Raw genomic sequence first — 25,193 nt, 5'->3', positions numbered from 1 at the left:
AACGTTTGGCTTCTTTATGGTTCTCAGTACAATTTCCTTGTTGCCTGGTTGCATCATTAACATGCTGACAGTTTACATCTGTGATATTAATCTCACGGAAATAAGTCACTCATTCTGTATTGAAACGGGATAGATGCACTAACCAGCAGCCACCAGAGCCAACCATTAGTGCCGTAAAAATAAAATTGAAGTTTCCTGCAAAATCAGCTTTATTCATCTCGGAGATAAGTAACTAAACTGTGTGCAAGTCAATAAGCTACTGTCCATGGAGGAGATAATATTTTTGTCGCTCTCTTTTGAGCAAACTGACTTATTCGAGTGCATAAGTGTACGCGAAAAAAACTTATTCACGACATTCCCATTTGTAATTTATCAGTTTGTATTAACTCCACGCCGGCCGAAGTGGCCGTGCGGTTAAAGGCGCTGCAGTCTTGAACCGCAAGACCGCTACGGTCGCAGGTTCGAATCCTGCCTCGGGCATGGATGTTTGTGATGTCCTTAGGTTAGTTAGGTTTAACTAGTTCTAAGTTCTAGGGGACTAATGACCTCAGCAGTTGAGTCCCATAGTGCTCAGAGCCATTTGAACCATTAACTCCGCGCACAGATTTTATTACTGCCGTGGACGAAGTTGGTACAGCATATCTTGGAATGAATGCAGAGTATTGGACGGGGTATAAGAATACTACCAGTTGTTGCGGGGAAGAAAATCAATGTGTGTCTTATCCGGACGTATAACGAGACTTTAACTGTAGCCTTATCGAACCATTGCGTATTTCGATTTCTCTCCCAAGTGATAAGTTTTTAAATGTGTCAGTATGTACAGGTAAAAACTTTGTATACTGAATCCAGGATAATGTACGTTGAATTTTCATGAAAATTCATTCTATAACGTTATTTTATAATGCTCCAGGCTGAGTGCCGACAAGTACATCAGCACGAAGGGGTACCCAGTCGTTTGATAAGAGTGCCCTTGTAAGAGGAAATGTATCCCTACATGGAATAAGTATTAGAAAGCCTAAGAGATACAATAGGCTGTTTCCGTTGAGCTTATCTTCGGTTAGCATCCTACATAGTAAAGAAAGTGAGATTAAATTGTTGCGAACGATGTTAAATTAACGGATGAATGCGTGTTCAACTGTAGCTATCACACAGTTGATACTCCGTACATACATAATTCGAAGATGACACGTAGACCAATCTCCTCCAATAACACTTAAAGTTAAATTTCCAATGACATGTGGATAAAGTTCGTTGTTAATCATTCTCAAATCATGAATCGGACAGGAAAATCTCTATTCTTCCTCCGAAAACTGCAGCTAAATAGTGTTGTTAAAGGGATAGTGGGATTTTACTTTCTACCTACCGAGGACACGAGAGTACAGTTTTTGGTCCCCTGGACGCTCATAGTGGGACAAGGAAGAGATAAGGATCCTAATTGTGTCGCGCTTGCGCCCCAAGAGCTTAATGTTAAGTCGCCAAGATTTAATGACGACAATTTTGTGTGTGTGTGTGTGTGTGTGTGTGTGTGTGTGTGTGTGTGTGTGTGTGTGTGTGTGTGTGTGAGCGCGCGCTCGCTCGCGCTTAGTACCATGTGTCCCTGATTTCTGTTCCGTAGTATTCAAACAGCTACTACGGTATTATCTAAATGCTTCTGCTTGCCTGTCCCAGCACGAAATGTCTAGATGCAATCTGACGTAATAACCAAGTAATAACAGCCAATTGACGCCCATTAAATGAAACCATCTACCATTTATCGTTCCGTAATAAGGTCATCGTGAAATATTACCATCAAGCCACTAAGGCAACTGTGCCCTTTGGGAAGGGTTGCGTGGCAGGTAACCGTACTTGCCGTATAGCGACACTATACTTGGTCGTTGTAGGACAAATCTATGAAGTTGTAGCATGCTGGTTTTGCCCTTTTGCCATAGCTAATTCTGCGATTACAAACTTCCTCGCTATCTTTCAACATTCTTAAATGCGTGCAGTAGTACATCTTCATCCCCATGTACAGAAAATCTGTAGTCAGGCAGGTTAGAAGTCTGAAAGTTGTGTGCCTCTCGATTCAGTAATTGACAACTTATTATGTGATATTACTTGGTAACTAGTTATAAGAGACAGAAGACTGCTAAAATCAAACTTTGAATGTAGCGTCGTTATTACATTGGCCTGAGACAAGGCGATCCACTCTCACCAGTTCTGTTCAACATCGCGCTGTAAAAGGTGAGACGTGCAGGTGGCCGTTACAGTGTGATAGGGATAGTTGGGATGATAAGAGCCTTGAATAGATTTCAGCAATGGGCCTACTGTAACGATGTTAGGCTGGCTTACTTTCTTTGCAAAGAGCAGAGCTACCATGCTATTAAATAATGTTTTATTAGTTGTTTTATTAATTGTGAAGTTCAGAAAAAGATTTCGAAAAATATGCACTTTCGTTGGCCGTGTTAAAAGTCAGTGCAAATGCAAGTCTCTAGAAGCATGTATAACTCGCGGAAAGGTAAAGAGGTCTTTGGAGAAAAGAGAAGCAGCTGCGTGAGTGTTAAGAGCTCAGATGGAAAACTAGAACGAAGCAAAGAAGAGAAATGTGGAAGGTATAAGTAATAAATATGTTGAGGGGCTGTAGAAAGGAGAAAAACTTCAAGGTTGTGTTATAGAAGAGGAAGTAGAAGCAGGTAAAACGGGATATATAATGCTGCGAGAAGAATTTGACAGAATGCTGAAAGATCCAAACCAAGAAAAGGCCCGTATAGTAGACATTTCCTCAGTACTTCTGATACCGTTTGAGACTCAGCCATGACAAAATTATTCCACCTGGTGTGCAAGACACCCTCAGACTTCAAGATGATGTAATAATTCCATTTCCAAAAAGAGCGGCTACTGACAGGTGTCACTATTAACGAACTATCAGCTGAATAAAACACGAATTATGTACAGAACGGAAATTTTGGTAGAAGCCACCGTTGGCGAAGATCATATTGGGTTTCGAAGACATTTAGTAATGCACGACGCAGTACATAACCCTAAAACTTCTCTTAGAAGGAGGGGTGAACATAGTTTAATATTATCTGTACAGTTTCTGAAAGTAACTGGAGTACAGTCTTTGAAATCCTGGAGGTGGCAGGGGAACAATAAAGGAAACGGAAGATTAGGTACAACTTACGCAGAAACCAGACGACAGTTAAATATGTTGAAGGGCATGAAAAAGAAGTAGTGGTTGAGAAAGGTATGAGACTGGGTTGTACCCTATCCCCGATATCATTCGATATGCCTCTTGAGCAAGCAGGAAAAATGGGACGGAGTTTAAGTTAATGGAGGAGAATTAAAAAAAATGAATTAAGTGTGCCGATGACATTGTAATTCCGTCAGACAGCGAAGGACTTGGAAGAACAGTTGAACGTGTTGGATGTCAAATTAAACACCTTTCAGCCGTCTGATTTCCAAACTTACTATATTTGTCTACCAGTTTCGGCGATTTATTACGTCATCTTCAGGTCCTGTGTATAGACAACAATGATACCAGTACACCTATGGAAACCCAGGTAATGAAAAAAAGAGTACTCGTAAGATTGGTGTCTCATATGTAGAGTACACACGAAAGCGTTGCACTCAGTACAGAGTCATAACCAGGAAACTATGTTGATGTAATGTAATATACAGGCAAATGTGAAGTAGACCCCCATTTTAATTAACAGTGACCAGAATGATCATGAATGTAAACTTCCAGTCCGTCATACATTAGTCTTCAGCCATACTTGGGAAACAAGCCCCAGTGACAGCAGCAGCTACCACCACGTGATGATGTCGAGCAGTTGCGATTTACACAATACGATCCAGCGGCAAACCCGAGAAGCGTATTTGCAACAGATCCGTTGGGAAAGCATGAAAAGTCACATGTCAAATAAAGTCATCAAACTGATATCCGTTGAAAATCCTCAAAAAGTAGCATTCCAGACTATCTGAGTATCGGGCGGGAACATACGTCCCTCTGTTGCATGTGCAGTACTATACCCATAGACGTTTCATAGACGGTAAAGTCTTACAAATCTGCAATTCACAAGAGCAATAAAACCAAAAGCACATTGAAGTACGTGACCCGTTTTCTTATAAAATAGGGGCATAGCTGTGTTATGTCGAAGCTGGGCAACGTAAAAGTGTGAATGCCCGAAGCAAAGATTGACTATTGAAAACCGAGCAGCACAGGCATACTCGCACCCAGACAGACTGCTAGGGACTCAACCCGTACTGTTGCAAAAAAATTAGCATAAAATTAGCATATAATTTTTTGTCGGTAACCGGTAGGTTAGCTGTTGCGTAAAGTAGTGGAATCTACCGGTAGAAAGGTCTAACAAGCCCCCTGGGATCGCCACAACCTTAAGGAACCATTAACGCTTGAGGACATGTCATTACTACTCACAGTTACTGCTTACAGGAATGTGGGAAATAATATGTAACAACTCGTGGCAGCAGTATGGTCAATACATGTCAAATACTATAGGTAAAGTTCAACCGAATTAGTGGTATTATACTGTGTGAGTGGGTACACACGAATAAGTGAGTAACTAAATGATTATATATATATATATAGACAGCCTCAAATGCTTATATATTGTCAGAACGTACGACTGTTGCAAGGGGAATATGTACCAAAGTATTTCATCTGCAGTCATTGCTGCCTCCCTAATTACATGAAATGGAATTCGAATGCAGCTACCTAAAGATCTACCATCCTTACTCATAATCGTACTCACCATACTTCTACCGAAAAAGAAAGAACTACAATCGAGAAACAAAATTCTGTGAAAGTACATACTGTTAATGAAACTCTACTCATTCTACTTGAACTTTACATTTAAAAAAAACACGTGAAAAACAACATACGGACGAAAGATTACAATGACCGACTTGTAGGAAGATCCCACCTCGGTTCTGGTCAAAACAGGGGCCAGCATTCAAATACTGGTCCACGTAGATTTCTGTTCGAAAGAAATAATACATAGGAAGTAACAAACGAAAGGAATCATAACTGAAGTAACCACACAAGATAGAAAATAACACATGTACCTGCTTACTATAACGATCACTTCAACCATCGTTTGCCGACTGTTGTATAAACATACAAACCAAACCACTCAAAGGTGAAAACCAGTAATTTAAAAAGACATAGGTACTAATCAAAGAAAGGCATCTCAAGTGCATGTCACTATCGATCTAGGGGATATCTATCAAAACTGTCGTAACCAAAAATGTGGCCAGAAATACTGCCACATTGAATCACTAGTAGAGCACTGTGCGCACAAACAAAAGGAAAACAGGAAGTGTCCATGTGGTGATTACCACAGCAAGACCACCACCACCACCACCACAGAAAAGTCTGCTGAGCACCCAAATAGATAGAAAGAGCTTTATATATCATGCAAAGTAAAACATCATGAAAGATAGCCAGGGAATTACTAAGATATACATTAAAGTAGTGGAAATTCGTAACAGGTAGCAATTAAATGTTTGTATACAAATGTAAGTGCATAAGAAGTTACGAAAACAGTCGAAAAACCATGTGTTCTTAGATTCTGTATGCTATGAAGATAATCGATTTTACTCATGTGCAATGCGACGATACCAACTGTTCGAAATTGTCCTATTAATATTCTTAATCCATAAGTCACGAAGAGTTTCCTCCAGCATAACAATGAAATACATGTCGGTCTGTACTATTTGGGAATAGCAGTGAATAACGCTGCTAAATTTTTATGTATTTGTAAGTCTAAAATCAACAAATGTGGAGAATAATTATTTTTCATGGTGATTAAAGTTTACTAGTGTTATATAAATTTACCAGTGCAGCCGAAAGAGTTTGGATGAATTTTAAGTCGTACATCCGAGTATTGTGTCGGACTGTCTGAACGGCATACGTTGGCGCTGTTTTTCCTGTTGGGCCGCGCTGGCACGCCGCGAATGGAGTGTCGGTTTCAACGCTAATTGCTGTAGGCCGCGCAGCTTCTTCGCCCGTGCTCTACTTGCCGCGGCACTTGAGCCGCGCTGGCTGCTGCCCGAGCGGCGAGCACGTGGGAGGCCCGGCTTCCTTCCTTGTTAGCGCTCCGCCCACTGCCGGACCCGGGCGCGCCGCTGTCGCCGCCGCCTCCTCGACGCCTGAGGTGCCGCGCCACGCACTCTATCCGTTCCCAAAGGTAGGCGCCGCGTTCGGGTAGAAGAAACGCTTGCGCTCATCAGGTGCAATCCGTGCTGCAGGCGTGTCTGAGGGTACCCTCGTCTTCGACGTCTGCATTCCTGTCTGTTTTTATGATATAACGTGTTTACAAAGTTCCTCTTAGGCTAAGTTCATGTTTATGATAATGTCAAAACAAATACCTCTTAAAAGGTGGATATGACAAATGTGATAGGAAAAATTTGAGCACATACTACAGAAATAAATATTAGCTTTATTCAAAGGTTCTTGATCTTAAAAAAATATTTCTTCAGCAATATTAAAAGTTTTTCTTCGTTTCCTCGGATTAACAAAGCGGAGATTGATGAAAACTTGACTTGGTGTCAAGTGGAGTATAGATCTGCGACAAGTGATCGTCCTAATTTTATTGATTGCTGTCTTCGTAACATTTGCGTGATAACGATTACTGGTTTCACTCAAATTTCGAAAATCTTCGGATCAATTGTTGTTGCAGAATAACTTGTTAGTTCTTTCTGTTGCAGTAGCTTCTATAAATCAGTAATGTACCATTTCACCTCAAATCTTACATATCAAAACTGAATGTGTCACATCACTATTTCAAAGTTTGCTGTGAAAAATATATGTTCCACATGATACCTTTTAAAAACTACAGTATTTTGTTTTTCTTATGATTCGTGAAAACGCTACAGACATCTCTAAAAGAGTATTTTTGAAAATGTCGTAACGAAAGGGAAAATTGAAATATTGTTATAAAGAAACCGATAGTGGTAGAGATCTGAATTTATTTTTTAAAAAAATACTTTTTTCTCAATACTATGAGATATGATTAATACATACTCACTTCCTTCGATTTTTTGGAAAAATAAATTAGAAAAGTTTGTAGCTTTTTGTGAATTTCAAAATTATGTTTTGAATATATGAATAATGGTTCAAATGGCTCTGAGCACTATGGGACTTAACATCTGTGGTCATCAGTCCCCTAGAACTTACAACTACTTAAACCTAACTAACCTAAGGACATCACACACATCCATGCCCGAGGCAGGATTCGAACCTGCGACCGTAGCAGTCGCGCGGTTTCGGACTGAGCGCCTAGAACCGCTAGACCACCGCGGCCGGCGAATATATGAATAATCACAGGATGTTAACTGTCTTGAGAAATGATAAAGTGGAAGGAGTGATAACTGTCAGCTAAGACATTAATGCATGAAATTATTAAACTGTCAAAATATTTGTGCGTGAACATGAAAGAATCTGAAATTTTTTGGTTCTTTAGAAATTATTTTCTCCAAAACCCCCTTCCTAAACGTTCTAAAAATTTCATGACATGTTAGTTCGTCACTGTACTTACGGAATGTACGATCAGGGTGGCAATATTTGTCTGTACAAAACGTGAGAGAATTTTTAGGTAGACCTAGCTCTACTCTCAAGGTCAAAAAAAGCATGGACACTTAATATTTTAAATTGGGCGCTGATGTAAGTAAATGTCAGACGAAACTGGCATTTCTGAATCAGAATAATTACTTTACAACATTATAAATGATTGAGAAAACCATTCATAATTTTCGTCAAAAGCTTTTTATAACAAAAATGAGATGCAGAATATTTGTACACATTTTTCTTTTTATAATATTATTCACAAATTATTATTGTCTTCTGTCATGATTTTACTTCATGACTTTCCATGAATTAAAACTGCCTATAATGTAACAATCAACACTGCACTGTTCATAAGAGTTCATTTTTTTTAATCTGTTTCTCATTGAACTTGTATAGCGGAGCTTAATTGGCATACAGACAAGGATGGTCCAACAAGAGCAGTACTTGTGAAATGGGAACTGTACACTGATGATGGCCATTTGTAAACATTAGCAGGACCATGAGATGTCGTAAAGGAGACGTTTATATGTTGTAGCTCATTAGAGACACTTACCTGTTCCACTCACCACTGATTGTCATACACACTAGAAATGAAGTGGCTCACTGCGAAGTCTTTTAATTTATACTGTGGTCTCCGCATTTCTAACGTGACAGAAAAGGTAACGTTCTTTGTCTTTTTTAACTGGGAAAATTTAAGTGGAAAAATTAACTTAAACTTCGTATTTTCGTCTTACATTTTAAGTTAAAGGAAACCCGGAAGTGTCTGGCTGTCAACTAAATTTGAACACACTAAGAGGGGGGCTTTAACGCAAAACATCTGCTAGGTCTTCAGTGCTCTTGGTTTGTTAGTTACATACTTCTTGTTCTCCTCTGTTTAAGGGTTATTTTCAAAATTAAGATAAAACGGAACTACTTTATTTCTTAACAGTTATAACACAGAGGTCTAATAAATATTTTTTCCAGAGAAATTCATGACCGCAGGTTGACATGACTTGTATGACTTGTATGATTTGAGATATGACCCTAATGTAGGTCCACAATTCACTGATGTGTTTGCTTATGGAAGGTGCGCACAGTTCTGTTTTTATTTAAAAGTGATCGAAGTTTGAAAGAAACCGGTGATCATAATATGTAACTTGGAGGTGGAGGGGGAGAAAGGAAAGGGTCAGCTACGTTGAGACTTCCACACGGAATCAGCGGCAACGAGTGAAAATGTGTCCCGGACGGGGACTCGAACACGGGATCTTGTATTTACTGGGCAGTTACGTTAACCACTGCGCCATCCGGACACAGTATTTATCGCAAATGTGTGGAGTATGTCGGCACGCCTTCTGGCTGACCCGCATTTCCATCAAGCGCTACCCATCTGTAGTCCCAGTCCATGTCTTCGATGTCATTACTTTGAGTTTCCTGCAGAAGATCGAAAGTAATTAAGCATCAGCATTGAACGTAGTGGATTCATTGGCCATAGAGGCAAATCAATTATATGAACGCATTCTGTTAAGACATGCTGTTATAGGCTGCTGTAAAGAATATTGTAATAAAGGGAAACTTATAATAACAAGAAACTTTAAAAGCAAGAGCCAAGAAAATATAAGTAACTTGCCAAACAACACGAACCAGTTACAAAAAAGTACTTTCCTGTACGTGCAAAAATTCATCATTACAACTGTCAAAATTTGTGCATCCGAATGTCTTACTACATCTGAGAGATGTTTGCCAGCGGACTTAGAAATCCAAGGCAGAAAGATCTTACACGATATATGGATCTAAATTATAAAAATTGGGTACCTAATAATCTAAATAACAGATGTAAAATAGAAAAAATTACGGACACAGCATGCAAACGCAGAGTTTTGTTTCATGGCGTGATCAGAAGAATCAATGATCGTATTTGGGCGAAATCAACATCTTCGACTCAAAACCGAAGATAAACTCTAACGGAAATTATAATCGTAGGACTCTCCCGATGGTCAGATCAACGCCGTTACGTACGTAATTGTCGATGAGGCCACTGTAAAAGGATACGAAGAGCCAGTCAAAAATAAGGGGGCGATCAAAAAGTTCGTTTGGAGGTGTTGCTGCAGAGTATATGCAACGTAGCGCTACTCCGATGTGGGTATATAGGGTGTAAATTTTAAGCTGACAAATCAGAATAACTCGAAAAATAAGCTTCACACCAAAAAATTAGTAGAATCAAAAGTTGATTATTTTCGAGGGGGACATCTGCTGGTGCTAAAATTAGCCCGCCACCCCAGCCCCCTGGGGGGTGGGGTGGGAGGCAACATTAAAATTTCAAATGGGAACCCCCATTTTTTAGTTGCAGAACCCTGACAGCAACGCCACCATGTTGAACAATGCTTTTAGTGCAGATGCCTAATGGACCGCTCTGGATTGGCATCACGTTCTCTTCACCGATGAGTGTCGCATATGCCTCCAACGAGGCAATCGTCGGAGACTTGTTTGGAGGCAATCCAGTCAGGCTGTGAACGCCTTAGACACACTGTCCAGCGAGTGCAGCAAGGTGGAAGTTCCCAGTTGTTTTGGGGGGCATGCATTATTTGGGGCCGACGTACGCCGCTGGTGGTCATGGAAGGCGCCGTAACGGCTGTACGATACACGAATGCCATTCTCCGACTGATAGTGCAACCACAATGGCAAGGCACTCTTCTTCATGGACGACAATTTGTGCCCCCGTCGTGCACATCTCGTGCATGACTTCCTTCAGGATAACGACATCGCTCGACTAGAGTGGCCAGCATGATCTCCAGACATGAACCCTATCGAACATGCCTGGGATAGATTGAAAAGGGCTGTTTATGGACGACGTGACCCACCAACCACTCTGAGGGATCTACGCCGAATCGCCGTTGAGGAATGGGGAATCTAGACCATCAGTGCCTTGATGAACTTTTGGATAGTATGTCACTACGAATACAGGCATGCATCAGAGCAAGAGGATGTGCTACTGGGTATTAGAGGTACCGGTGTGTACAGCAATATGGACCACCACCTCTGAAGCTCACGCTGTCTGGTGGTACAACATGCAATGTGTGGTTTTCTTGAGCAATAAAAAGGGCGGAGATGATGTTTATGTTAATCTCTATTCCAATTTTCTGTACAGGTTCCGGAACTCTCGGAACCAAGGTGATGCAAAACTTCTTTCGATGTGTGTAGTTGGGCTGTTACAGTCTTTGCAAACAACGTCACAGTTTCTTAAGACTCGCTAGAGACTAAATCAATGAAATAAAGACCCGAGCAGAAAAGCCAGACCTCCTTCGAGAACAGAACTTCTTAACAAAACGTGAGAAGGTGAAATGAAATGGACGAAATGGTATATGTGTGAGTGTATAGAGCCAAACAGACCTGACAAGAACTCTTCGCATAACGAATCAGAAAAACGGAGACAGCATATGAACTAACCAAAAGTGCCTAAAAGAAGAAAACATCAGTTAATTCTAAGATACATTCTCTACATAATTACATACATCCTCCGCAAGGAACGTCACGGTGCATGGCGGAGGGTGCCCTGTAGCACAACTAGTCGTTTCCTCTCCTGTCAAACTCGCAGGTAAAGCGAGGGAAAATGACTATGTATATGCCTCCGTATGAGTCGTAATTTCTCGTATCTTACCTTTGTGGTCCTACGTCAACGATATTTTCGCGGCAGTAAGACAATTCTACAGGCAGCTTCAAATACAGATATTCTAAACTTTCTCGGTAGTATTCTTCGAAATGAATGTTTTCTTCCCTCCAGGGATTCCCACGTAAAAGAGATGGGCAAACTGAAACACTTAACTGTTTCGAAACAAATGAAACTGTACAATGTAATGTTTCGAAACAGTGAGACAGTTTGTGTTTTGTAATCTAATAAACCTACACATTTTATCATCTTGAATGTCTACTGTATAAGTATGTCCATATAAACACAAATGAGGTGCGAGAGCGCTAATCATTTCGCAGAAAGTATGAATCTATTACTTGGGCGTCTTGGCAGTTTCGTATTTCCTGCAGCAAATGCACTGCTTTCGTGTCGTGTGACTTTCATACTTTTCAATTGGCTGAGGACAGCCATAGCTGAAGACAGAAGAACCACCACGAACGGAACTGGAGGTAGGAGCAAACTGCAGAAACAACGGATATGCTACTGGGATTCCCACCATGCACACAAAGGGAATCATTGTGGATAATAGGCACAGTGACTATAGACTCACAAATAACGCCAAATAATTCGAATAAATAACAAAATATAACAGAAAAAAATTTTGTCTTTCATGGTGTTTCGAACCGTTACTAAAGTCACCATGTTTCCCAGCCCTTCCCGTTCACCGCTACACTATCAGTGATATGTCAAACAGATTGCTTGCAATTATACCTACATCAAATTTATGTATATGTCTAATAACTGTCACTCTACGCCTTTTTTTATTCAAAATGTTGTAGGCTTACTTGCGTTTCTTAATACGATTACTGTACATGAAAAGAGAAGCGTATGTTATTTAAAAAAAGTGTAATTTAATCGAATGATTTTCACGTATTTATTATTTTGAATGTGAATAGTATGCGTTGTTTTATTGTTTGGTTAGTGTTTATAAAGCAGGTGTTACGCCATTTCGTAATAGGACAGTCAGCTAGAAACGAAGCTTTATTTTCGGATATTCTAAGCTTCATTCTATTGCTTGTCAAAAATATTTCGCCACTCTTGAAAGTGTTTCATTAAGTGTTATGTTGTGTTTCAGTATCTGTGCCGAGCCCGAATCTCGTACGACACAGAGCGGAATGAAGCATCACTGTTTCGATACAATTAGTCCGTTCCAAGCGCAGGTGGACTGAAACAGCCTTATTTTGAAACAACGATACAGTTTCTGTGTCTGGCTCGAGATCGAATCTGGTGCGGTTATCCGAGACAGGGACGGAATGAAACACCACTGTTTCGAAACAGTGAACCACAGCCGTTCCGAAACACTGAAACAGTTCCACTATCGATACACTGTATCGGAACATAGAAACAGTGGCCAAGTCTACCACGTAAGCCCCCGAAGCATATTCGTCACTTGCATGTTGACCGATCATACCGGTAACAAACGTAGCAGCTCGTCTCTGAGTTGCTTCGAGTGCTTCTTTCAACCCGACGTGGTGTGGATCCCAGGCACTCCAGTAATACTCAATAATAAGTCGCACTAGCGTCTTATATGCGGTGTCCTTACAGACGACCACACTTTCTTAAAATTCTCCCAATAAATCGAAGTCGACCAGTCGCCTTCCGTAACACAGTCCTCACATGCTAGTTTCATTTCATATTGCTTCGCAACGTTACGCCCAGATATTTAAACGAATTGACCGTGTCAAGCAGGACACTACTAATGCTGTACCCGAACATTACAGGTTCGCTTTTCTTACTCATCTGAATTAACTTAAATTTTTCTACATCAAAAGCCAGCTGCCATTCATCACACCAACTGGAAATTTTGTTGGGTCACATAGTATCAACCTACAGTCACGCCTGTCTTCGATGAACACTGTCCGTCTAGTACAACATACTGGGTTCTATTACTTACGAAGTCTTCGAGCCAATCATATCTGGGAGACTAATCCGTATACACGTACCTTTAACAGTCTGCAGTGGGGTACTGTGCCGGATGCTTTTTGGCAATCTAGAAATACGGAATCAACCTGTTGCCTTTCATCCATTGTTTGCTGTATATAATGGAAGAAGAGAGAAAATTGGGTTTCACACAAGCGTTGCTTTCTAAAGCCGTGCTGATTCGTGGAAATGAACTTTTCGGTCTCTAGGAAATTTATTATATTCGAACTCAGAATATGCTCCAGAATTCTGCAGCAAACATATGTTAAGGATATTGGTCTGTAATTATGCGGGTCCGTTCTTTATCCTTATATACAGGAGTCACCTACGTTTTTTCCAGGCGCTTGGTACTTCGCGCTGGTCGAGAGGCTCGTGATAAATGGAAACTAATTAAGAGGTCAATGACCGAAATGGGATTCCATCCGCACCTGGCGATTTATTTGTTTTAAACTCCTTCTCAGTTGTTTCTCTACGCCACGATGCTTGTTACTCTGTCATGTACACGGAACTCTGTACGAGGGTCAAACGACGGCACGTTTGTACTCTTCTCCTCTCTGAACGATTTCTTAAACGTGGAATTTAAAACTTCGTCCTTCCTTTTGCTTTCTTCAACTACCAAACCAGACTGGTCAATGAGTGATGGTTGGAAGACTTAGACTCGCTCAGCGATTTTTTTATAGGATCAGAATTTTTTCAGGTTCTCCCCCAGATCTTTAGGCACTTCAATACGACCGGAGGCTCTGTATGGCGCAGGATGTGTTCTGTAAACAGTGGAAGTCTAATCGACAATGTAGAATTAAGAGACAATACTTCAGAAAACTCTAGGGCCCGACAGTGGAAAACAGTGAATCCAGTAGACGACACAAACATGAACTCGACATGCAGGAACGATCACAGACATAATTCTGGAGGAGGAGGAGGAGGAGATTAGTGTTTAACGTCCCGTCGACAACGAGGTCATTAGAGACGGAGCGCAAGCTCGGGTGAGGGAAGGATGGGGAAGGAAATCGGCCGTGCCCTTTCAAAGGAACCATCCCGGCATTTGCCTGAAGAGATTTAGGGAAATCACGGAAAACCTAAATCAGGATGACCGGAGACGGGATTGAACCGTCGTCCTCCCGAATGCGAGTCCAGTGTGCTAACCACTGCGCCACCTCGCTCGGTGATTCTGGAGGAAGCGGACTGCTTTCTGTGGTCATGCATTCCTGCCTTTTACTGCATATGTTCAGTACAATTGTTAATAGTGATTGTAAAAAACATCCTGACAGTTTATTTACGGTGGAATCCGTGATTAAGAAACATTAAAAAAGTATATTTCCCATTCTTTAGAAATAAACGTGATCAGGATAATTCTAGGGCGCCACATAAGACATGCTATGGATGTGTTGATATCAAAAGGTGATTTAGCTTTTACAATTGCTATTCAGTTATTTGAAACCAAGAAACAATGCTAATAATTCTTACTCTTGTAACATTGATATTTCTGGTTATTACTAAAAAAATATTGCAATTCGGACCGATGACCATAGTTCAGCACTTCCTTCTCCTAAAGCGCCAGACGTGTGGTTTTTTGTGAATCACAGTTTGATGCAGATTAAAATGCCCATACCGACTTCATTTTGCTTCCAACAATTTTAAACTTCACCGAGCTACGTTGTTTGGTTAGATTTTTGCGACCTAGTGAAGGAAAAAAACTGAACTTCTTTGATGCACAAGAACTTGCGGGAGGGGGGAACGGATAGCAGGAACATATGGTGTCGTATATAAAAGAGAGACGATTCATTTTCTTAGTGTTTCAAAAAAGGTGAGTTGGTCTATAGCCCATACAAGGGCAAATCAGAAAGTCTTTGCCCCTATTTTTTTATTATCCAAAGTAAGGTACATACAGGTAATGACAAATACGCATCCTATTCCACGTACCGTACACTGTTTTTCCACATGGTCCCCATACAGGTTCACACATTTGTCCCACCGCAGCACTAAATTTGAGATGCCTCGGCGGTAGAATTCGCCCGGTTGGTTGTGGTATCACCGTCGGACTGCTCTTTTGGCTTGTTTACTTGTGAATCGCTGTGCTGCCAGGTACTTCTTGAGCGGTCCGAAAATGTGGAAATCACTACGGGCGAGGTCTGGACTATGCGGTGGGTGGTCCAGAATCTCCCAGCGAAATTCCTGGAGCTGTCCGGCAATTCTGATTGCCACCTGTAGTCTCGCATTGTCGTGGAGCAGAATCACGTTGTCCACATCGAAAATCTCTCGGCCCCTTCGCCTGATGATGGTAGGTGTGGAACAGTAAGTGTCGGCATTGATGATTACACCTTGTGGAATGAAATCCAGAAGGCCGTTACCATCACTTTTCCAACAGATGGCGCTGAACGGAATTTTTTCTCACAGACGAACCCGGATGTTTCCACACCATGCTCTGCTGCTTGGATTCCGGCGTGAAATGAAGCACCCACGTTTCATCACCATTAACAATGCGGACCAGGAAACCTGCACCGTCCTTGGAGTACCGGTCCAGATGGTTCAATGAAGACACGATTCGCTTGCCTTTCATCATGTCATCCAACTGTTTAGGCACCCACCGACATGAAATCTTCTGGTACCCAAAGGACCCGTGAACGATGTCGAAAGCATTCCCATACGATATGCCAAACTCCCGGGAAATGACCGTGATGTGCTCACACCTATCTGCTTTCACCATTGCATCCACGCGGGAAATGTCAATAAGCGACGAACGCGGCCTCCTAGGCCGCTCATTGTCACGGAAGACTTCTAAGCCTTCATCGACCTCACACCACCACCACCACCACCTCACAGTTCTCAAAGCGAGACAGTTTTCCCATACGTTGGCTGCGTTTCCCTGTAGATCTCCATCGGCGTTGATCCCTTGCTCCATAGAAAACGAATTACACTTCCTTCCTGTAACGCCATTGATGAATGAAGCACAACCGCCATCTTTAACAACTGACAGCAGGACCGTGCGGCGGAGCTATCGGCAGATATGGCCGGCACGAACCAAGAAACGTCCAACGCTGGGAATGTATATGTTGAATTAGCATTTACAGCAGTGATTTGGCTAAAAAAAAAAGGGGGGCGGCGAAGAGTAAAGTAATTACTTTTGAATACATTATAGGAGTGACAGTGATCAATGTGTTACAAATATTTACTATTAAAAACAATCTTGATCACGATTTATTTATTAAGGTGACCGGTTTCGACCACTACTGTGGTCATCTTCAGACCATTGAGTAGGAACCTCTCTCTGCTGGAGAATCACACTAGAATCACAGTAGTGATTCTTCAGCAGAAAGAGGTTCCTACTCAATGGTCTGAAGATGACCACAGTAGTGGTCGAAACCGGTCACCTTAATAAATAAATCGTGATCAAGACTGTTTTTAATAGTAAAGAACAATAAAGTGGTCATTTACTGCTCTCAACAGTAAGTGATAAGAGTGGATGGACCAAGTTGGTTTCCAAACAAGAGAAACAGCACATAATACCTGCAGTTAGATTGTTGTGCAGTTATTTTCATCGCAACACAAATACAAGGGTAAAGAGAGTAAGAAATTAAAAGAAATGCCAATACTCTGCAACGAGCCACAGAAGACCACAGGGGTCTCTCACGATAATACTCCGAAAATATTCCTGAAAAATCTTTTAAACCTTATTGAAATTCGGATTTACTCTGTGTAATATGTCACTTGCAGCATTTTTAGAGAGACTGAAAAGTCGTTTTAGAGAGAATGAAATGTCGTTGTAACCTTAATCCTGCTCACATGAAAGAACAATTATTTCAGCAATTAATGACAAGTTTGTGTGCCGACATTTTTTTAAAAAAGGAAGTGATTCTCTGTGTGTAGTAACCAATCTGTTGATTTCGTATAGCTGAATTCGAATTTCTAAAGACTTTCTCAACAGAAAAGTTCATTTACACACTCACTCACTCACTGTACTTGAAAAACATAAAATAGCAAAAATCATTTGTATGTATTTTATATTAAGTCGGAAGACATCAACTGTCAATCGCAACATTTTTTTGAAAAATAGATTTACCGACAGATAGCTGATTTCACAATTAATGAAAATATTATTTGATGGTTTATTGATTTCTGAAGATTTGGTCTTTGGTTAACGTTTTTTAATCTACTTATTTTCATTCCATTTAATACACGAACAGTAAGAGTTCATTCTGCAGATTATTCAAATACTATAATAAATCATAATACCCGCTGAGTAGTACACGAGATCCTAAATATAGCATCATACAGAAAAATGGAAATGATTGTATGACATTACTGGCGAGGATGTATGGCATTATTAGCCCAGAGACCGTGTCTGGGGATGCTCGGCCGGTCAAGTCGATTTGATGCCCTTTCGGCGACTTGAGAGTGAATCGACACCAGGATACAGCGACACTAACCATTAGACCAAGAGCCACGGACGTCCCATATAATTATTTGTCCTTTCCCCCTCCCACCCCCCCCCCCTCCACCCATGATATTTTGTTTTTAAAAATACCGTGGTTTAAACAGTTCTGTACGTCAAAGGGTTCAATGCCGTAGTGAAATTTGTATGAGCAAAAGTCTACAATTTTTGGGTGTATTTATTGATAATTTAATTTAATAGATGTCACACAGGCTGACTATTTTAAAACTATCATTTTTCGGTTATGTCCAGTGGAATAATTTTCCGTAGTAATTATACTTAAAAAAACTGTTTCACCCCTCCTTCCACCCCTCCTTCCCTCCTCCTGCTCCTTCCCTCCTCCTGCTCCTTCCCTCCTCCTGCTCCTTCCCTCCTCCTGCTCCTTCCCTCCTCCTGCTCCTTCCCTCCTCCTGCTCCTTCCCTCCTCCTGCTCCTTCCCTCCTCCTGCTCCTTCCCTCCTCCTGCTCCTTCCCTCCTCCTGCTCCTTCCCTCCTCCTGCTCCTTCCCTCCTCCTGCTCCTTCCCTCCTCCTGCTCCTTCCCTCGTCCTGCTCCCCAATTCTTGTAGTAAGGAAGAACAATGCTCAGTCATTATCATCTTGTAGCCCGTTGCCTAATTGGAGAGCCATTTTACTTAGCCCGTAACAATAAACATAAGTTCATCCACAAAAATCTTTGAGGTAAAGCGGTTCTCAAAACAAAGGTTGATTAGAAAACCACAGTGATTTACTAAGCTTCATTCTATTATGTATGGCACGCCATTGAGCTGAGGTGATCTATTACAGGGGACTACAGCGTAACATACACAGAATCACGGTGCACCTCGCCAGTTCTTGGATGTACAAATTTTTGCCACAGATTAAAAGGAACAAAAAGCGAGAGAAGGAACCCTAGGGCCATGTAAGGACTAAAAGCTTCGTATTTGTAAACCGATACTTGCACACCGAGCTATGAAATGATTTAATCAGTTAATTTAGAAGCCTGATAAACGTGAAAGCTACATTTTGCACGAGGATAACCTTTCTACAAGGGGAACTCCACATCGCACCCGCACTCAAATTTGGTGGTGACAGTCCGGACAGTCCGTCAAAAACTAACACAGATCAAGCATGAAAACAGGAAGAAATTATACTGAACTGTGAAAGAAGCAAAACAGAAGCAGCGAACGGACCAAGAACAAGAAGTGCGCTATAGAGCGGCCTAAAACAGCAACGGCGTCGTGTTAGTCTTGGTGTTGGACTGCCAAGTGGGTGAGCCGTGTTCACACCTCCCTCATGCCAAAATTTTCCCCAGCTGTTCGCTGTATTCAGATTTCTGTGTCGTGGTGTAATGTCCGTTTCCAACAGCGAGGTGTAAGGTAAGAACCTAGAATTACAATTGATTCTGCACAACTACTCTGGTAAGTGAGTGAGATATGCCTCTTTTCCCGATTTAGGTGTTCGTATGGATTGAATGTGATCACTCTCAAGGAAATGAGGAAAACATAATATTTTGTCGCATAAGGTGCAACGAATGAACGAAAAAGTTTCACAGTCACACAGGTTCTCTATGCTGTGTCGAAACGTATGTTTTTAATGTTTCGGAAGTTGCGTTCCGTTTTGGAAGTTTTGCCTCGAGAATTCCTTTGTTGTAACATAGTTCACACCCATTTATTTGTTTTCATTTCTGTGTGGCATGTCTGTGGTATCTCGCCTGCTCTCACTGTTGCTCACATTTACTTGCGACGGTTACGTATTCTTACCACATGATTGGTATTCTGTTACCACTGTATAGTACAACTGCCAAGACTATGAACTTACATTTCTGTGACAGGACAGACGGTTCATAACGTTGCGAAAAATATAAACTAAACCCACTTGGCAGTCCAACGCCTTGAATTTATTATTATTATTATTATTATTATTATTATTATTATTATTTACAGCTCAGTACACCTTCCCGTTTTCATGCTTGATCTCGTACAGTTTTGGACGGGCTTCCACTGGGCCATCGTAGCGCTAAATCTGAAGAAGGTGCAATGGGGAATTTCCCTTATTAACTCACTTCGCCTTCCATAGAGGAATTTTTATTTTTAAATTTCCAGTTTCTTTAGGAATTTCATTGTAACTGTTGTATAAGCTTACCTTTAAACGACCAATATGCAGTCACATTTAAACATGAGTCCCTTTAAATAGCACGAAAATCGATTCGGTTCATGTCACTGCGAGACTTGGTGCAAGTGACGCATGAATCGCATAACGAAAGTATTAAAAATAAATTATTTAATATGGGGTAATGTTTTCAGTCCAAAGGAAGTCTATGAATTGATTCATTCACACAAGTATCTGGCTACCTATTTTAAAAATTAGTTAACCAACTGTGATTCCATAAGGAACTGTGGTGCACAGCGACCATGGACTATAAGGGAGGAGAAGCAATTCCATTAGTTTTATAAAAAAATCTAATGGAGGAGTGATTAATTGCTGTGTGCCTCTTTTTCCTTAAAAATTTTTTATTGTTCTTGTAATAAATGTAACAGGTCCTACTATTAACTGGCTAGGTCAGTCACTACAGTGGCCATAGAAAGACTGTACACCACCTCAAGCAATTCAGTGGTGATTTCAAACCAACCTTAAGGTTGTTGAGAAGGTGATAAATTTTTAGTGGTCTTTTAATTAACCACGGTCTGCATAAACGTTTTGCTGATTAATACAATACAATAAAAATTGTCGTACACGTTGTTTAACATAGCACACCATACGTTTTCTGGAAGCTAGTGTCGTGTTCAAACACTATGCTAATGCAGGCTGCAGCCTGTGTGCCTTCCCACGAGATGCGGGGTGTATCCTCGCTCCGCCGGCCGCGTGCTAACTCGCGGCTCCTAATACGGCGAGCCTCTCAGTCGGCGGGCTCTCCAACCACAGGTCTCGCGCCAGCTGAACGGATTAGTACTGTGTTCTACAAAAAATACATCTACCATGATAAGACATGAATGAATAGTTTTATGATGCATACGCCCCAAGCTATGGTTCCTCCACTGTGTGGTTAACACATCTGTTTACCGGCCGTCCAAAATTTAACGTGTGGTACAAATATCTTACCTGCAAGGTTTCTCTCTGCCTGGGTTTGCTTTACGTATGAAAGGAAATCGCGCTCAGTCGTAGCGTTTGGTACAAACACTTTTCAACAGTGGCAAAATTTTTATCTATTCTGGGCGTTGAACACTGCGATTGTGTTATTAATCTTGATGGCCGAACTCTTGTGTCCGTGTTTGCTTGCAAATTTGTTTTTGGGTAGGTTCTGCCTGTATCAAGGACAGTTTTTCGCTTTTAACTATTATTATTGACCAAGTGATTGCATAATTGAAAGCAGCCAAAGATGTACAGTTTCCTTAACAGAGACACATCGTCTGAAGTGAAAGTGGCGGCTAGCTAAATAAAGGATGTGTGGTTAGGTCCTTCTGTGTTCATAGTGTATCAAAATGACGTAGCAGATAACGTCTGTGGATATCTGACTTCGTTTGCAGACAGAGAACTGATGTATAACGTGGCGCCCTTGGAGGCGCATAAACGCCTGATCCGAAGAATGTCAGTCGATCTTAAGCACAGTGTAATGCACGTGATAAAAAGGCGAAAGGAAGGAATGTCGTTTGAGTAAACGTTCGCCGACCGGTCACTGGGATAACTCGCAAGTGTTAAGTATCCAGGAATGACCGCGCGTCTGTCTGTCTGCCTGCCTGCCTGCCTGCCTGCCAGCCAAGAGAGGTTAAAGGTGAAATAGCCACATTTATAGCTACGGGGAAGCCAAATGCCAGACTGAGAATTCTAAGCCGAGAAGTGTTACCCATCCACATTGTTGGTTCATAACAAAATTCTTAGTCGGTCAGATACTTCACGTTTTGTCTGTTCTCACTCTGACCTAAGTTGTCTATCTGAAGAGATAGAGAAGTTGCAAAGGGGAGCTGCTTCTTTCTGTATACCTCTTGTATTACGGTAAAATTGTAGTTGGGGTATTTTTCGTCTATCAACAACGAATTGAAAACAGAAAAGAGAAAAACGAATCTGGTTCACTTTGTACTTCCGACGTACATCATATGATGATTTGCGGACGTGTATGAGATGGTAAAAAGTGCTGATCCGTTTGGGTCGACTGTAACTACGAGTAACATACTAGCTTTTTCAAAATCCGTATCATTTTACATTAATATATGTAATAAATTTACAGATAAGAATTACAGGTTGCGTATTATTTCATTTCACTCGTTTGGGTCATCAGACGCACGAGCATCCACAGATATTAATTCCAACGGTCGCTGTGTCCCTGCAGCTTGCGTTTGTTAAACGCGCATGAGTGAAAGTCTTCAGTCGTAAATAAACTTTGAGAAGACGGGCTAACAGAGAGGCCGATGTTCCTGATGAATATTTGTGAAACAGAGATACTGGAGCAGTTTATTTCACAGAACCGTACTTAATCAAGTTACGAAATACAAATGCGTTTTCTCATAATGCCAACAAGTAGTGTCTCAGAGCATAACATTTCTCTAAATTCGCCCTTCCGCTGAGCTGATGGCATTTTGAGAGCATGTCATGTCGTTGGTATGTCTATGTCCGTTCAAAACCGCGTAAAGCCAGGCGTTTTAGAAATTAACTGTGTTGACTGGCCATAGAATTTGAAACGTGTGGATAAAAATCCTACGTCAAGATCGCAAATTTATTAATTGATTACCGGTTTCGGCTCATTGACAGGCCATCGTCAGATCTAAAATGCAGAAAATTACATATAAAAATGAACAATAAAAATATATTCAATATTTGAATTTCCGTTACGCAGTACATAATAGTGTAAAATGTTCAGTGTAGGCACAATGCAAAAAATATGGTGAGTGATATGAAATACCTTAATTTCGTGACAAACGCGTACTTTGTAAAAAAAAAATAAAAAAAAACAAAAAGGCAACTTAAAATTCGATATTGCTCTTTGTCGATATTTAAACAAACTGCTTTAATGGTAAGAACACTTTCAACCTTCATTGTGAGTGAAGTATTAGGTCCAGCGGACGTGTTACGTTGGAACACAGTCATAGCTCCTTTCGTACGACATGGTCATAATGTTGAACAAAGCACGTCTATTCGAAACAGCACCGAACGAATTTTTTCTATTCGACATGGAATGTTAGAGATGCAAGTACACAGGGCGAAGACAGTGGCAGAATGGGTTAAACGCGAGTGAGTCGCGGATCCTTCAGTTGCCACGCCTTACGTCAGGTTCAGAACCTGTTTGCCTCTAGCTGGCTGCATGCGCGAATTACCGTCCACAGGCGTCAGCAGCTTTGTCGCAATGTAATGTAAACGGAAGGTAGAATGCGCGACCCTCCGGAATTTAGTTGAGCGCTCCTGAAATAATTGTTTGTGTCATGTGCAGTGGTTCTTAGTCTAAATCTGCTGTTTGCGTAACTGACTTATTTCGAGAGTGCGAAGCAGCTGCGGAACGCTCAGCTGTTTACCGCGCTCTGACCCTTCATACCTCACCATTGGGCTACCTGTGAAGCGTGAAAAGACTAAGTAGACAAGTCGGCGAAATGCTGCACACAAAGGTTGGATGTTTGAACGGCAGTCCTGGAGGAAACTTGCACAACTGGCGCCTGTAAATGCTGCCGTTAAGTTTCGGAGATAAAATGGGGCATTTGACTGTTTCCTGGAAATTGTCTTAAATGATTAATTACGTCATTTTATACTAATAACATGCTTTTTCCTCATTAATATCAGTATTTAACAAAAACGGAAACTCAGATGAGTTGAAAGCCCGCTGAAACGCTCCATTTGACGAATGTGATGACAGTTACCTCACTGTCTAGCACGCTGGCTCGTAGAGATCCAGATGAGACATTGGTCACTGCGTTTATTTTCTGTGAATATCATTTTGTGTACATCCTATATTAAAATTATTAATCTATTAGTTCACCATTAAGTACTGTGCTGTGCAATTGCAGAGGTGTAAAATATTATGTACAAGTTAGTGTTCTCATGCTTTTTGTTTTGGGTGTGATTGTTGGTTGGTGACAGTAATGCCTAGACAACACATAATACTGTGACCAATGATGGTAACGTTCATTCAAAAGCGAAACGCATTTTTTCCGCACATTTTGTTCGATATATGCAAATACTCGGACTGCATCGACTGTTTTCATTCAGGCGATTGTTTTCCATTAACCGAGGGAATCGACTGTCTCCATTCGGTAGTTCCCAATACTAGTTTCAAAATCGATTTCCTACTAAATATGTATCCACGTTATTCGTATCTAACCTATTGTATTCGGTGCTGATTTTTGAGGTAATGTCGAAGAAATTAAAATACCCGCTCAGCATGAGGCTCGAACCGACGACCCAGAGATGGAGGCCCATGCGCTACCGACTGAGCTAGCCAGGCACTCACTGTACCATTTTGCCGTGCGGTAAAAGTTCGAACGGCGACAGCCTTTCAACAGAGTGAAGAAGAGCATGGCCACTTAAACATTACACAGTGACAGCAAAATGCCGTAACTGTGCCGGGTAGGAGCTGTCCACTGCCTCCGCAATCACGGTGACCGATAGTGTCCTGTGCGTGTCCGCATTCATAGTGGGCGATTTTAAATCGTGCGGTTAGCGGTCAGTTGCCGTCCAGTGTGTGTTGTTGCATTTCCGTTTATATTATCTATTACGTTTCTTTAAATAATGGAAAAATACTGATAGAACTTTGAATAGACTTAAGCAAGCCCATCCTGCGCTGTGGGGAAAATATCTTGACATCCACAAAAATAGAAACGCAACGAAAGGTGCCTGGCATGAAGCTTGCGTAGGACTACTCCCAGAATTTGAAACTCCTGATGACAAGGACACAAACGCATTTCGTAGATAAATTTTTACTAATTTTATCATTTATTTATAGGTACTGCATTTATATTCATGATAAAAAGAATTACTGTACTAACACACTAATTTAATGTTTATTCCAGAGCTTAGCTACCGTTTATTAAATTATGTTCATATTTTTTCATTTGTCATGGCACACTTCCGACTACAGACACTAAATATTTACAGAAACATTTCTCCCATTGTTCGCAGTCGGCCCTCATATGGTTTCAGTCGTGCGATAACACTTATAACTCTGTACGTATCGCCGTATCCGTCTCTTTCAAGGAAAAAATTATGTAATACGGTCTAGGTATTTACAATTATGACAGTGTAGTATGTTGAACATTAATGACCTGGTGAAATATGCGCAACTTATTAGTGAGAATACCAAAGGCACATGCGACATAACTTATTGCTCTGTACAGCCAATAAATATTCTTTTGTCCACAGTTAGAATTGTTCCTCCAAAGGGTCTCAGTAAATACTTACTTAATGCAAAAGCTCATCTCCGATGAACAGGTTAGCGCTCTCTCTCTCTCTCTCTCTCTCTCTCTCTCTCTCTCTCTCTCTCTCTCTCTCTCCTCTCTCCCTCCCCCCCTCTCTCTCTGTCTGTCTCTCCCCCCTTCTTCTCGTCTGTCTCTCCCCCCCTCTCTCTCTGTCTGTCTCTCCCCCCTCTCTCTCTGTCTGTCTCTCCCCCCCCTCTCTGTCTGTCTCTCCCCCCCCTCTCTCTCTCTCTGTCTGTCTCTCCCCCC

The 25,193-nt window shown here is 41.3% G+C and overlaps 1 protein-coding gene and 1 pseudogene across 1 annotated transcript in view; both read left to right on the top strand.

Annotated features, from left to right (window-relative positions):
* LOC124617232 (protein spitz-like) overlaps positions 1 to 25,193 on the top strand; it is a 496,434-nt gene that overhangs the window by 230,320 nt on the left and 240,921 nt on the right. The gene's annotated exons all lie outside the window — the stretch shown is intronic.
* The window catches only part of LOC124596301, a 3,922-nt pseudogene continuing 1,458 nt past the window's right edge, over positions 22,730 to 25,193 (top strand).

The sequence above is a fragment of the Schistocerca americana genome, chromosome 1 (genome assembly GCF_021461395.2).
Source record: "Schistocerca americana isolate TAMUIC-IGC-003095 chromosome 1, iqSchAmer2.1, whole genome shotgun sequence".
NCBI classification, from domain to species: Eukaryota; Metazoa; Arthropoda; class Insecta; order Orthoptera; family Acrididae; genus Schistocerca; species Schistocerca americana.
The sequence above is the reverse complement of the archived record's forward strand: the minus strand, read 5'-3'. Positions and strand labels throughout refer to the sequence as shown.